The following is a 14,462-nucleotide window of genomic DNA, read 5'->3' as shown; positions in this document are numbered from 1 at the left end:
ACTTTAAATGTTGAAATATTACAAATAAATAACATCTTATGCCACTTAATAATATTGAAACATTGGGAAAATATACTTACTACACAGCTAACAGGTAAAAACATGAAATAAATAAAATATTAATTAAATTGTAGTTAAGTTGGATATTGTTTTGTGGTATTTATCAATAAGATACAATTTAAATGTTGAAATATGACAATTAAATAACATTTTAATCGTAATACATGCCACCTAATTTTGTCTCACTTTGGAGTTAAATTTTTATTTTTTTCCACAGAAACTGTAAGTTGAAAAAAAAAAATCACAAATCAAAATTAAATAGTATTAAATGCTCACATGCAAGCTTTAATTAACTTTTCGGATATTTGTGAACTTTATTTGGTTTCCATTGAATGCCCTTTGTTTAAAAATATAATACAGCTGTAATGAATTTTAATTTAGCTTTATAATGTCTGCTAAATTTTAGACTTAGACTTAGACAAACTTTATTGATCCACGAGGGAAATTGTTCCACACAGTAGCTCAGTTACAAAGGATGGAAACGATAAGGATGGAAAGGATAATGCACACAAGGGCACAAAAAGAGGGCGAAAACAAAAGGTATAAAATAGACTAAAAATGTACCATAGTAGCAATATAAAATACAACATATATGTAATATTTATATATTATATATACAGTATATAATATATACTGATATATTATATTATATTTTTTATATAATATATACAATATATAACAAATCCTAATTACCATGTACAATATTACAGTACAAGTAACAGCTGCAGCAAAGAAAATATAAAAAAATAAAATAGAATAAAATACAAATAAATAAAAGGGCAGCATAAAATAGAGAGTAGATCCAGCAGAAAATATACATTTGCTGACAGAGAAAAAAAGACAATAATTACAAAAACGTTTAATTAAATTATTACAATTCTGGTGTTTTTAATGTTTCATTAATGCAGTATTGTCAATGCCTAATTAATATTTAAATATAATTATTTGTGTTGAATAATGATGTCTAATAATTGTAATAATTAGCTTTTTCTCCCTAGCAACAGCCTCCTTAAGGACTCTTGCGCATGCGCAAACGGACTCCACTCTCACAGTGAAAGAAGTGCTTCTTTTTTTTTTTTTTTTTTTTTTGCCTCCTTTGCGGAGAAAGGACCCTAAAAAAAAATCGATGAATGATTTAGTAGCAGTGGGGACGTAAAGAGGAAAAGCGGCGACCTCTCGCTCCATCTGGTCGGGGTTTCCAAAAAACGTGTGTTTTTTTTCGAGGTTTTTTCTCCGCGCCGTGAGCTGCAATGGTGAGTTAGCTCGTCTTTGAAAAGTTGACATGCACGCTTATAAGCTAGTCTGTGATCTAGCTAACAGGATGCTAGGCTAACACCTTTTTTTACACCTAAGTCATTGTTAGTGGAGTGATATTATCTCGGTTATGTGCGTCACAGTCAACAATAAAAGAGTACATGTTTTCTTACAGGAAAGTAGTCAAAGTAAAAGAGGGGGTGGGTTTGCTGCATGGGGCATCCGTGTAGGGGCAACCCCCCATGACCTTTCACCTCTACTACACACACGACACATTTTTGGAATATGGTTTAAAATGGTCCCATCTGTCATTAAATTACCTTTCTTTCATGTATGTTGATGAAAATCAGGACACCCCAAACTAAAAAGAGTGCAAATGTGTCAAAACATGTGTGTGCTGTTATTGAACTCCTCATACAGTATGTGGGATTGACTTGAAATTTCTCACACAGCCCTATAAAACACTCCTATGGGGGTTAATTTATGCTTTTATTACGAATGAATATGAATTTTTTGCGTTTGAATTTTTAAACCGATTTTTTTTTTTTACACAAAATTATGCTGACAATTTCATCGGAGAAACATTTAGTGTAAAAAAAAAATCAAAAATCAGTGCAGTTATTTGTTGCTTCAAAACTCGCCTCATTGCCTGGTTCTGAGACGGGATCAATTGTTTAAGTATCAGTTTACCGCAAGTGAAGTTTTATACACTGAATTTTTATATACTGAATTTTAGTACACTGATTTATTTCTGTACTTATTTTTTTACTCTGAATTTTAAATTTTAAATTACAGATATTTTTAGACTTATTTTTTTAAACACACTTTTTTAGTTGAATTTTTATACACTAAATTTTAAAACACTGAATACTTTTAAACTGAATTTTTATACACTGATTTTTTTTCTGCTCTGAAATTTTTTCACACTGAATTTTTATACACTGATTTTTTTAATTGAATTTTTATGCACTGAATTTTAAAAACTTGAATACTTTTGAACTGAATTTATACACTGATTTTTTTTATGCTCTGAAATTTTTACACACTGACTTTTAAAACACTGATTTTTGTAGACTTCATCATCATTTCTTTTTATTCCTTTCATGAAAATGCATATATACAAGCCACATACAGTTGACACTTTCATTGTTTTTTTGTTTCTTATGATCAGAAAGGAGCAGACTTAATTTTTACACACTGAATTTTTATACATTCATTTTTTTTCTGCACTGAATTTTTGTACACACATTTTTTTTGCACTGAAATTTCATACACTGAATTTTAAAACTGAATATTTTTTGACTTAATTTTTATACACTGATTTTTTTTCTGCTCTGAAATTTTTACACACTGAATTTTTATACACTGATTTTTTTAATTGCATTTTTTTGCACGGGATTGTAAAACACTGAATACTTTTGAACTGAATTTTTATGCACTGATTTTTTTTCTGCTCTGAAATTTTTACACACTGACTTTTAAAACACTGATTTTTGTAGACTTAATTTTTACACACTGAATTTTTATATATTAGGTTTTTTTTCTGCACTGATTTTTTTATACACTCATTTTTTTGCACTGAAATTTCATACACTGAATTTTTAAAACACAGAATATTTTTTGACTTAAATTTTATACACTGATTTTTTTTCTGCTACACATTTTTTTACTTTGAATATTTTTGCACTTAGTTTTTATACACTATTTTTTTTGCACTGAATTTTTACACATTGACTTTTAAAACAGATTTTTTTAGATTTCGTTTTTACACACTGAATTTTCATACAGTGTTTTTTTTCTGCAATTAATTTTTGTACTCTGAATTTTTACACAGAGATTTTTTTTGCACTGAAATTTCCTACACTGAATTTTAAAACCCTGAATATTTTTATACTGAATTTTTATACACTGAATCTTTTCTGCAACAATTTTTTTTTACTTTGATTTTTTTTGCACTCGATTTTATACACTGATTTTAAACACTAAGGGCCTGATTTACTAAAGGTTTGCATGCAAACCTGATCTACTAATTGTGTGCAAAGTGGATTGCATTAGTGAGCAGAATAAGACGTGCAATCCATTTTGCGTCTGTCGTCATTAATATGCAAAATATATGCTGATCATCAAAACGACCACCATACTGGGAGGAGAAAATGAAAAAATACATATTTAACTTGTGCAACGTGATTATCAACACTCATCACCGTTTTCAAGCACTATTTAACGTTTTCAGAAGAATGTGCAAACTGACAATTTGCACGATCAGTGCTCGCGCCGCACAGACAGACGATGGACAGACGAGAATCCTACGTGTGTGTGTGTTTTTAGATGGTCCAAAATAAAAAAATATGAGTCATATCGTCTATTCAGCAAATTCCTTTTATAAATGTGTTGCTGCTGGATGACTTAAAGTATCAGTAAAGTGGAAAAACAAGTTGACTTTATGTTAATATATAATTGTGTGTCACCGTATCCATTAAAACCTATCCAATTGTATTTACAATTTACAAAGTGTGTGAAAATACACACTTATTTGCAGATGACACAATTGCGTTTTGTTCAGGAGAGAACACACAGAAGATAATACAAATAATAACAGAAGAAATGAACAAATTAAAAAGATGGTTTTACCAAAACAGACTATCCTCGAATCTCAGTAAAACTAAATTAATGCTATTTGGTAACAGTAGAGGAGAAAATCAAATACAAATTCAAATAGATGGAGTAGATATTGAAAGGGTGAAAGAAAACACATTTTTGGATGTAATAATAGATGATAAAATGAACCTCATGTAAAAAATATACAACATAAAGTAGCAAGAAACACGTCAATAATGAATAAAACAAAACATGTTCTGGACCAAAAATCACTTCATATTCTCTACTGCTCGCTAGTGTTACCATAACTGAGTTATTGTGTAGAAATATGAATCAAGGTGTTACAAAAAAGATCAATTAGAATAATACATAATGCTGGATATAGAGAACATACAAACCCTTTATTTATTGAATCACAATTATTGAAATTCAACGATTTGGTGTATTTGCAAACAGCTAAAATGATGTACAAAGCAAACTATAACCTGCTACCCAAGAATGTACAACAATTCTTCTCAACAAAAGAGGAGAAATATAACCTTAGAGGAAAATCTAATATAAAACATATGTATGCTCGTACAACACTTAAAAGCTTTCGCATATCAGTATGTGGAATTAAATTATGGAACGGATTAATCAAAGAAATCAAACAAAGCACCAATATGATTCAGTTTAAGAGACTGCTCAAACTACAAGTGTTTACTAAGTACACAGAACAATAATTATGATGAACATCTTGGAACACTTTTTTTTTTTTTTTACTTAAAGATTTGTTATGTATTTTATATTTGTTTACTTACTATGTTATATTATTTATTTATTCACTGTTCTGTTACAGAGAACAAGGAAATGGGATAAAATTGCTACAGTATGAAAAGGGATAGGATTAAATAAGCTCTGCTTCTTCCTGCTCCTTTTCGGACGTGCTGTAATGAAATCACTGGAAATATGCGATGCATTATATTGTATCGTATGCATGTCTGAAATGAACTGAAACTGAACTGAACAGAACTGTAACTGTAGGTTATTTAGTTGGACCACCTCAAACATTGGTACCACCGAGCGAAACGTGTTGGGACTTTGCAACAAATGCCTATGAGTCATTGAGAATGTGTCTAATGATGATACAACTTTGAAGATGTCTATATTATATGTATGCTAGAATGTTTTTTTTTTTTAAAGCATTTTGACCAGAACCTACAGGGGGCGCCACTAGTGTCACAAACAGGAGAAATCTACTTTACTATGGGGTCAGAATGAGGACAGCTTACATGATGCGCTTTGATGTTTTGGACTGTACGTATCACCTTTCCTCACATCCTTGGAAGGGGAGCGAGCTGGGGGCGATGGGGGGGTTGGCAGAACCGAAACTGGTAGTTCCAACCAGCAATTAATCAAGCTTGAGAGGTGAAACTCCTCAAGATGAATGGATTGACGAGCACAGAAATGATTAGGCCGTTTTATTCCTGCTTGATGTTGAACAGAAGCCCCCATCAAGAGGTTTTAAATGATGCTGAGCTGATTAGGATTTGAAAAGGGAGTTTATTTTTCCGACGTGCAGCCCATGGTCTAAATATGGTTCGCTCGTGCAATTCTAAAATAAATAAATAATCTTAAAAATCTGTTTGATGAAGCCTGAAACATTCAACCCACACATGTTAATAATATACAAATACAAAATAATAGTTTTCTTTTAAAATGAACATAAACATCAACTATAGGATTTGCCTGAAAAGCTGGACAGGACAAAATAAATAAATAAAATGAACATAAATACAAGCTTCATAATATGTGTTTCACACAGGACTACAGTCTATTTCTGGCAAGGGTGCGGGTACACATAACGTAATGATGTCATCGTTGAATTTGCATAATTGGCCATGAGACATTTGCATGTAGTCGTGATGGACGCCGTAGGAGAGAAACATCGTCGTTTGCCTTTGCAGGTGTTTCCCAAAGAACGGGAATTTGTGGCTGTGGGGGCGTGGTCAAAATGACATCATCACATAATTTACATATTTGGCTATGGCGCATATTTTTTTTTTTAAAGGCTAAAAAATTGCCTATATTTAAAGACACATATTTATGTTACTAGTATTGACATATCTTGTTGCATAATTACTGTTTTACTCTAATTTTTAATTATTTTATTTACATATAATATTTTGCCCTACCTGAATGTTGGAATTTGTTTAGACCAGGGGTGTCGAACTCATTTTTAGATCGGGGGCCACATGGAGAAAAATCTACTCCCAAGTGGGCCGGACTGGTAAAATCACGGCACGATAACTTAAAAATAAAGACAACTTCAGATTGTTTTCTTTGTTTAAAAATAGAACAAGCACATTCTGAAAATGTACAAATGCTAATGTTGTTGTTGTTGTTTTTTAACACTTACATGTTGCGGTTTATAGTTTTCTATCTTTATTTGTCATTATTTATATTTTCTGAATAAATTATGTGATAATGTTGGTGTTAATTTTCAATCTATCAAGATAAAAAAATTATATAAAAATCAAATTACAGGATGTTATTTATGTAGTTTGCTCATTTTCTTCGACTGGTGAACTAACATCATGTGGTTTATTTTATTTTTTACATATGTAGTATAATCTACAAAGATACAAATAATTGCTATTGAGACATCTAGTGCAGTGTTTTTCAACTTTTTTTGAGCCAAGGCACATTTTTTGCGTTGAAAAAATCCGGAGGCACACCACCAGCAGAAATCATTTAAAAAACGAAACTCAGTTGACAGTAAAAAGTTGTTGTCACAATTGTTGGATATGACTTTAAACCATAACCAACCATGCATCAATATAGCTCTTGTCACAAGTAGGTGTACTGTCACGACCTGTCACATCACGCCGTGACTCATTTGGAGATTTTTGCTGTTTTCCTGTGTGTAGTGTTTTAGTTCTTGTCTTGCGCTCCTATTTCGGTGGCTTTTTCTCTTTTTTTGGTATTTTCCTGTAGCAGTTTCATGTCTTCCTTTGAGCGATATTTCCCGCATCTACTTTGTTTTAGCAATCAAGAACATTTCAGTTGTTTTTATCCTTCTTTGTGGGGATATTGTTGATTGTCATGTCATGTTTGGATGTACATTGTGGACGCCGTCTTTGCCCCACAGTAAGTCTTTGTTGTCGTCCAGCATTCTGTTTTTGTTTACTTTGTAGCCAGTTCAGTTTTAGTTTCGTTCTCCATAGCCGTCCCTAAGCTTCAATGCCTTTTCTTAGGGGCACTCACCTTTTGTTTATTTTTGGTTTAAGCATTAGACACTTTTTTACCTGCACACTGCCTCCCGCTGTTTCCGACATCTACACAGCAATTAGCTACCGGCTGCCATCTACTGATATGGAAGAGTATTACACGGTTACTCTGACAAGCTCTAGACAGCACCGACACTGAACAACAACACATCATTTGCAGCGTATAATTACTGGTTTGCAAAAAATATTTTTAACCCAAATAGGTGAAATTAGATAATCTCACACGGCGCACCAGACTGTATCTCACGGCACACTGGTTGAAAAACACTGATCTAGTGGACACATTTAGAACAGCAGTTTCTTTCATTCAAAAATTTCAACTAATTTTTATATTTAGTAAACTCATCCCGTGGGTCGGATAAAACTGATCAGGCCTGCGGGCCTTACGTTTGACACCCCTGGTTTAGACAGACATGTAAACATTCCTTCAAATTAGAGATGAAAAAAAACTTCCAACTTGAGGTTGTTTATTGATAGTCTCCACGATAAAGTTACTGTAAGACTAAATAATATGATTAATATACACATGCAGTGCACATGCATGTAGAAATCATGATAAATCAATAATACAGTTTGGTATTAACTGACAAAAAGCAGTGCAACCATACAGGATAAAGGTGGCACTTGCTGTATGGCGCCAGCTTAATGATATCATACTCATTGAGAGGTGAGCATCTCGATAATTTTAAACTTGAACAAATGAGATTATATTAGGGCTGCAACAACTAATCGATTAAAATCGATAATAAAAATAGTTGGCGATTAATTTATTCATCAATTTGTTGGATCTATGCTATGCGCATGCGCAGAGGCTACTTTTTTTATTTATTTATTTTATATATATTTTATTTTATTTTTTATTTTTTTATAAACCTTTATTTATAAACTGCAACATTTACAAACAGCTGAGAAACAATAATCAAAATAAGTATCGTGCCAGTATGCTGTTTCCCTCCCCCAATAAAATACTGGAAAGGATAGAAATGCAGTTTGTCTCTTTTATCCGATTATTAATCGATTAATCGAAGTAATAATCGACAGATTAATCGATTATCAAATTAGTTGTTAGTTGCAGCCCTAGATTATAACGTAACAAAATTGACATAAAACAGAAAATATATTTCTTCTTACAGGCACTAAAGTCTGTGAAAATAAATATTGATGCTAACTTAGGCTTCAGCACCCCCCGCGCCCCCTAACGGGACAAGCGGTAGAAAAAGGATGGATGGATGGAATTTAGTCAATGTTATGTGGAGCATTATTGCCAGGAGAGGGCAGCACATACTGTATATTACCTGCAATGAGAAATATTACCATCTTGTAATGCAAAAATCGCAAAAAAAAAGGAAACATTAAAAAAAAAAAAGAGCTAATTATTTTATTTGTGAACTAATTTTTTTATTTTTTATAAATGTCGAATGTGAAACATCAGCTATATTTGAGTCTGTCCAAATGTAAATAATTGTATGGGAAACACTGTTCACAGACAGTCCCATTATAATGTGTTAATGACCTAAGGATGAACAGGTAGCACCAAATCTATTTAAATGAATGCATGAGAAACCATACAAAAGTTGTTTATTTTGCTGGATCATGCAAAAAAAAAAAAACCTCAACATTGCCTAAAACTTAGTTAACATTGCAAAAGAGGAACATTTTTCCCGTGATGGCAGTAATAGTTACATTGTAATGCTACATTTTAAAGCACATTCAGGAGGTTAGTCTTTAAAGTGTACACATTTACACTCTTTCTTTTTGGTACTTTCTTTATGTCGACAAGCCGTCTGTGGTGTAATATGTGCCGGTCTCTGCTGGTTCCCGTTCTGAGACAGACCAGAGACGTTTCACAAGAGGGTGTATCCTGTCATGCAAATACATCCTCTTTCTTAGGACAGTTCTCCTCAAACCTGAAACATGAAAGAAAGAATGGAAATAGATGTAATAATTTGTACAATACATCAACTCCCACATTGTAATCTGACCTTTGATCGCATTTATTTACTATTTAGAATGCATAAAAAAAGTTATTGTCTTACATAAGGATTGTGAATGATAGGCAAAATTCCCCCCAAAAAGTGCAGTTCACCTTTAAAACAGCGAAATAATATATGTAAACATAATAAAATAACACAAACTGGAAAGTATCTGGTCATCCATCACTTGTCAGGACTAAAGCCTGTACACATTCACGGCCTCGCAGTCGGAAATTATATAGAAATCATTTTTAAAGGAGGCCGAGAAGCTGCCCTGGGAGATAAAGTGAGAGTACATTTCTGTCTCGTGGTCACACGTTTTACTTTGAGTTAGCTCGTTTTGATTTTATGCATTATTTTTGAGGTCTTTCCGTTGGTGTTTGATTAAAAATGGCGGTTACTTTTTTTTGGTGAAAAAATGATTTTATGCTGCTGCTTCTGGTACCGATCATCCATGAGTGACATCGGCCGATATTAATTCCGATCACATGTATTAACTGTGCATTTTTCAATGTATGTTGTGAGTGCTATTGACAGTTAACAATATCAGCACAATACCTAAACTAGTTCCATTGTTTGAGCAAAACAAAGTCAATAGTACACAATAACTAAAACAAAACAATTATATGTATTCTTGGGGATCTCCGTCAATTTAGTAATGTGTCATCAAAGAGTAAAAAAAATGCATTTCTTTCAATATGCATAATAACAAAAAGGGTAATATTAAAAAAATGGATAGATGTTGATAGTCCAATACATTCTGACTGGTACACACAAGCTATGGAGATGATATCGGTAGAAAAAACTGCATTTAGTTTAGATAATAATTAGTCATATATTGGAATATGGGATCCATTATTTAAATGTGTTTTCACTATAAATGAACCAAAAATATGACTTATTTTATCTTTGTGGAAATGACTGGACGCAATGTGTTGTCAAGTTTATGAGATGCGATGCTCTTACTATTATGTTGGATCCACTATGGACTGGACTCTCACAATATTATGTCAGACCCACTCGACATCCATTGCATTCGGTCGGTCTCCCCTAGAGGGGGTGGGGGGGTTACCCACATATGCGGTCCTCTCCAAGGTTTCTCATAGTCATTCACATCGACGTCCTACTGGGGTGAGTTTTTCCTTGCCCTTATGTGGGCTCTGTACCGAGGATGTTGTTGTGGCTTGTGCAGCCCTTTGAGACACTTGTGATTTAGGGCTATATAAATAAACATTGATTGATTGATTGATTGATTGATGCAAGTGTAAGCCACTGTGACACTATTGTTCATTTTTTTTTATTTTTGTATAAATGTCAATGAGGGATTTTTAATCACTGCTATGTTGAAATTGTTACTAATATTGATACTGCTGTTGATAATATTCATTTTTGTTTCACTACTTTTAGATTGTTCTGTGTCATGTTTGTGTGTCCTTTCAATTGCTCTGTTTATTGTAGTTCTGAATGTTGCTGGGTCGGGTTTGGTTTTGGAATTGGATTGCATTATTATGGTATTGTTTTGTTGGATTGATTAATAAAAAATAGAAATACCATCTACTACTAGGAATGCGGGATATAGACGATGTACCATAGAAATTATATACATTTGGCCGATGATAGACCTTTTAAATCGTTATATTGTGATGATACTTTTAAAGTTAAAGGTAAAGTACCACTGTATCACACACACACACACACACTAGGTGTGGTGAAATGATCCTCTGCATTTGACCCATCCCCATGTTCACCCCCTGGGAGGTGAGGGGAGCAGTGAGCAGCAGCGGTGGCCGCGCTCGGGAATCATTTGGTGATTTAACCCCCAATTACAAACCCTTGAGGCTGAGTGCCAAGCAGGGAGGTAATGGGTCCCATTTTTATAGTCTCTGGTATGACTCGGCCGGGGTTTGAACTCACGACCTTCCAATGTCAGGGCGGACACTCTAACCACAAGGCCACCGAGCAGGTCAGAGCTGCACCCTGGAAATTTGACCTTCCTCAACGCACTGTTGCATTCTAGCTGGCAGCAGAGCCTATTCTAAGCCAGCAATCCTCGCCTCCATGGTGGCAAATAAACCGTGGTTCTTTACAAGTATCATTATCACTGGGGGACGAGATATAGCTAAACATGCTGCACTACACACTGGTGGAGGATATGCTAACCCGTAACTGTAAGCTAGCGCTCTTGACTGTGAACAAAGAGGGGTGGAACAATGCAAATATCAACAGTAGGTTGAAATGTGTTTGTTTTGTTTTGTTTTTTGTCTATGCATGGTGCAATACGCAACATGTATTATTTATTGCTCTTTTTTTATTCCTTTGTTTTACATTTATAGCTGTATGTAGAAATAGCACCCCTGAAGTGGCAGCTGGTTGCATCACCTCTGCACTCCTTTAATGTCTTTTATGTCCTTTGTTTTGTTTTTAATGTTCCCCTCTTGTGTTCATACCATGATGGCACCGCTGCCGCCACAGTACTGTGCTCTCTCGTAGTTGTTACGTTTGTCTTTTGTTCCTTACGTTGAACAAAGAGAGCACGGTCGACCAAGTCCAAACAATATTTAGTCGTTTTTTGTTATTGTTTACAAACTCAGGAAATATGTCCCTGGACACAGGAGGGCTTTACCTCTAAAGCATGGGTGTCAAACTCTGGCCCGCGGGCCAAATTTGGCCCGCCGTGTAATTTCATTTGGCCCTTGAGGCAATATCAAATTAACATTAGAGCTGGCCCGCCGGTGTCATACAGCGGCGGTGCCACTGTAACACCGCATTCACCGCTAATACTCATACTTGCCAACCCTCCCGATTTTCCCAGGAGACTCCAGAAAATCTCCCGGGGCAACCATTCTCCCGAATTTCCACCCGGCTAACATTATTGGGGGCGTGCCTTAAAGGCACTGCCTTCAACGCCCTCTACAACCTGTCGTCACGTCCGCTTTTCCTCCATACAAACAGCGTGCCGGCCCAGTCACATATTATATGCGGCTTTTAAACACACACAAGTGAATGCAATTCATACTTGGTCAACAGCCATACAGGTCACACTGAGGGTGGCCGTATCAACAACTTTAACACTGTTACAAATATGCGCCACACTGTGAACCCACACCAAACAAGAATGACAAACACATTTCGGGAGAACATCCGCACCGTAACACAACATAAACACAACAGAACAAATACCCAGAACCCCTTGCAGCACTAACTCTTCCGGGACGCTACAATATACACCCCCCGCTACCACCAAACCCCGCCCCCGCCCACCAAGTTAATGTTGATATTTACCTCAGAAGGCTGCAAATAGAAAAGAGGCATTACATTTTTTATTTAAATTGTATTAAATGTACCATTGATGTTTTTTCGTTTGTTTTTTGAAAGTTAATTTTGCACTATTAAGTTATATAAGCGTTGCTTGTTCCACATTCAGTGTTAAAGCAAATCAGTGTAGCAAACTGAGCAATAATTAACGTTTTATTCATGCACTTTCTCTTGCTACTTCAAGGCTTGAATGTTTGATTCATTCATTATTGTTATTTTATTTTCAAATGTATTATTAGCCTGTGGAAAAATGTTATTTTGATATTTACCTCAGAAGGCTGCAAATATAAATTTCATTCAATTTTTATTTAAATTGTATTTGATATGCCATTGATATTTTTTAATTATTATTATTTGAAACTGGATTTTGCATGTCACTATAAAGTTATATAAGCCTTGCTTGTTTAATATTCAATGCAAAACTTGTTTGGGTCCCTATTAAAAGGTTAATTTGTCCAACCTAGGCCTGCGGCTTTGTTCAGTTTTACATTTTGGCCCACTCTGTATTTGAATTTGACACCCTTGCTCTAAAGGTTTAGTTGGCCACATGCGTGAACAGCACCTTTTAGCTCTTATTTCCAAAATTGTGTACACTACTGAATTGGGGTCTTATGGCCACTTATGTGGACACTTATACTGCCATCTGGTGGTGTCAGATGAGTTTAACATACAATGGAATTTGGAAAAAAAAAGTGTAAAAATAAGAATTAGCATGTCATTAAACATGAAGTATACGTTTGTTACTTATGGACATCTTATCAAAAGATGATTCTTAGTTTTTATTCTAATTAGGGTCTAATAAGCCCAAATAGCAAAGAGAAATAAAAAAAAACATGTAAACAAACAGCTTGGGTCTTAAGAGGTTTTAAGGGCAAAAACCTAAGGATTTATATCAGAGCCAATAGTAGGAAATAACTTTAATATTTAAATGATATTGTTAGACAGCCATCTTGTGTTTTTGTCTGATTATAATTGTGATAAAAAATGGAATCCTTTAATGGCGTTGAAAAAAGTATCAGCATTTGGTATTACCAATACTGACTCTGTTACTACTTGGTATTGGATTAATACCCAATTTTGTAGTATCACTCAAAACTAATATAAAGTATCCAAGCAACAAAAAATAAAAGTAATTACCCCAAAGGGAATAAGCGGTAGGAAATGGATGGAGGATGGATGGATGGATATTACATGTTAACAAAAGTGTAGATAAAACTATTTTACACCAGAAAAAAACCAGATATTAACTGTAAATTAACAAGTTGATTAAAAATACTTTTGACTAAATATGTTACCGCATACATCAGCAGCCAAATTAGGAGCCTTTGTAACCCATTTTGAAATAACTGTTATCGTTTATATGCCAAATAATATGTTGTATTGCAGCTGGCTGCAATATACACTTCCTAAGGTTTTTTTAAGAACCTATTTCTTATGTAGTTTAAAGCTAGTTTGGTGTCTAGTTTAGCGGATAGCTTAGTTATTTGCTTGCTCTCGGTGTATACCATGCTTATTAATTAATAATTATGATTATTATTGATTTAGGAGAGTGTCTCCACACTGTGTATGACGATACACAATTGGCTGCGAGCTTGTCAGCCGGTGGACTAAGAATAAATTCAATATCAGAGTTTTATTTATTTATTTATTTAATATCAACCAGAGTTGTGATCGGCATTGAAAGGCATATATGGTTAGAGCAGTGGTTCTTAACCTGGGTTCGATCGAACATTAGGGGTTCGGTGAGTCGGCCTCAGGGGTTCGGCGGAGGTCAAGACACACCCGACTCATCGTGTAAATACAAACTTCTCCCTATCTGCGTATTACGGATACGGCAACAGCAGAAGTCAGACTGATTTGCAGGTGTGTAATTTGTTGTGAGTTTATGCACTGTGTTGGTTTTGTTGTTTGAACAAGGTGATGTTCATGCACGGTTCATTTTGTGCACCAGTAAAAAAAACATGGTAACACTTTAGTATGGGGAACATATTCA

At 34.4% G+C, this 14,462-nt stretch overlaps 1 protein-coding gene across 2 annotated transcripts in view; it reads left to right on the top strand.

Moving 5' to 3' along the window:
* Positions 1–1,166: 1,166 nt before the first annotated feature.
* pald1a (phosphatase domain containing paladin 1a) overlaps positions 1,167–14,462 on the top strand; it is a 191,840-nt gene continuing 178,544 nt past the window's right edge. For both annotated transcript variants that reach the window (XM_061966580.2, XM_061966578.2), the window contains exon 1: positions 1,167–1,313. The gene's annotated coding sequence lies outside the window, so the exon portion shown is untranslated. The remainder of the gene's footprint in view (positions 1,314–14,462) is intronic.

This window comes from Nerophis lumbriciformis, linkage group LG11, assembly GCF_033978685.3.
Source record: "Nerophis lumbriciformis linkage group LG11, RoL_Nlum_v2.1, whole genome shotgun sequence".
Lineage (NCBI taxonomy): Eukaryota > Metazoa > Chordata > Actinopteri > Syngnathiformes > Syngnathidae > Nerophis > Nerophis lumbriciformis.
This window is presented reverse-complemented; position numbering and strand designations above follow the sequence as displayed.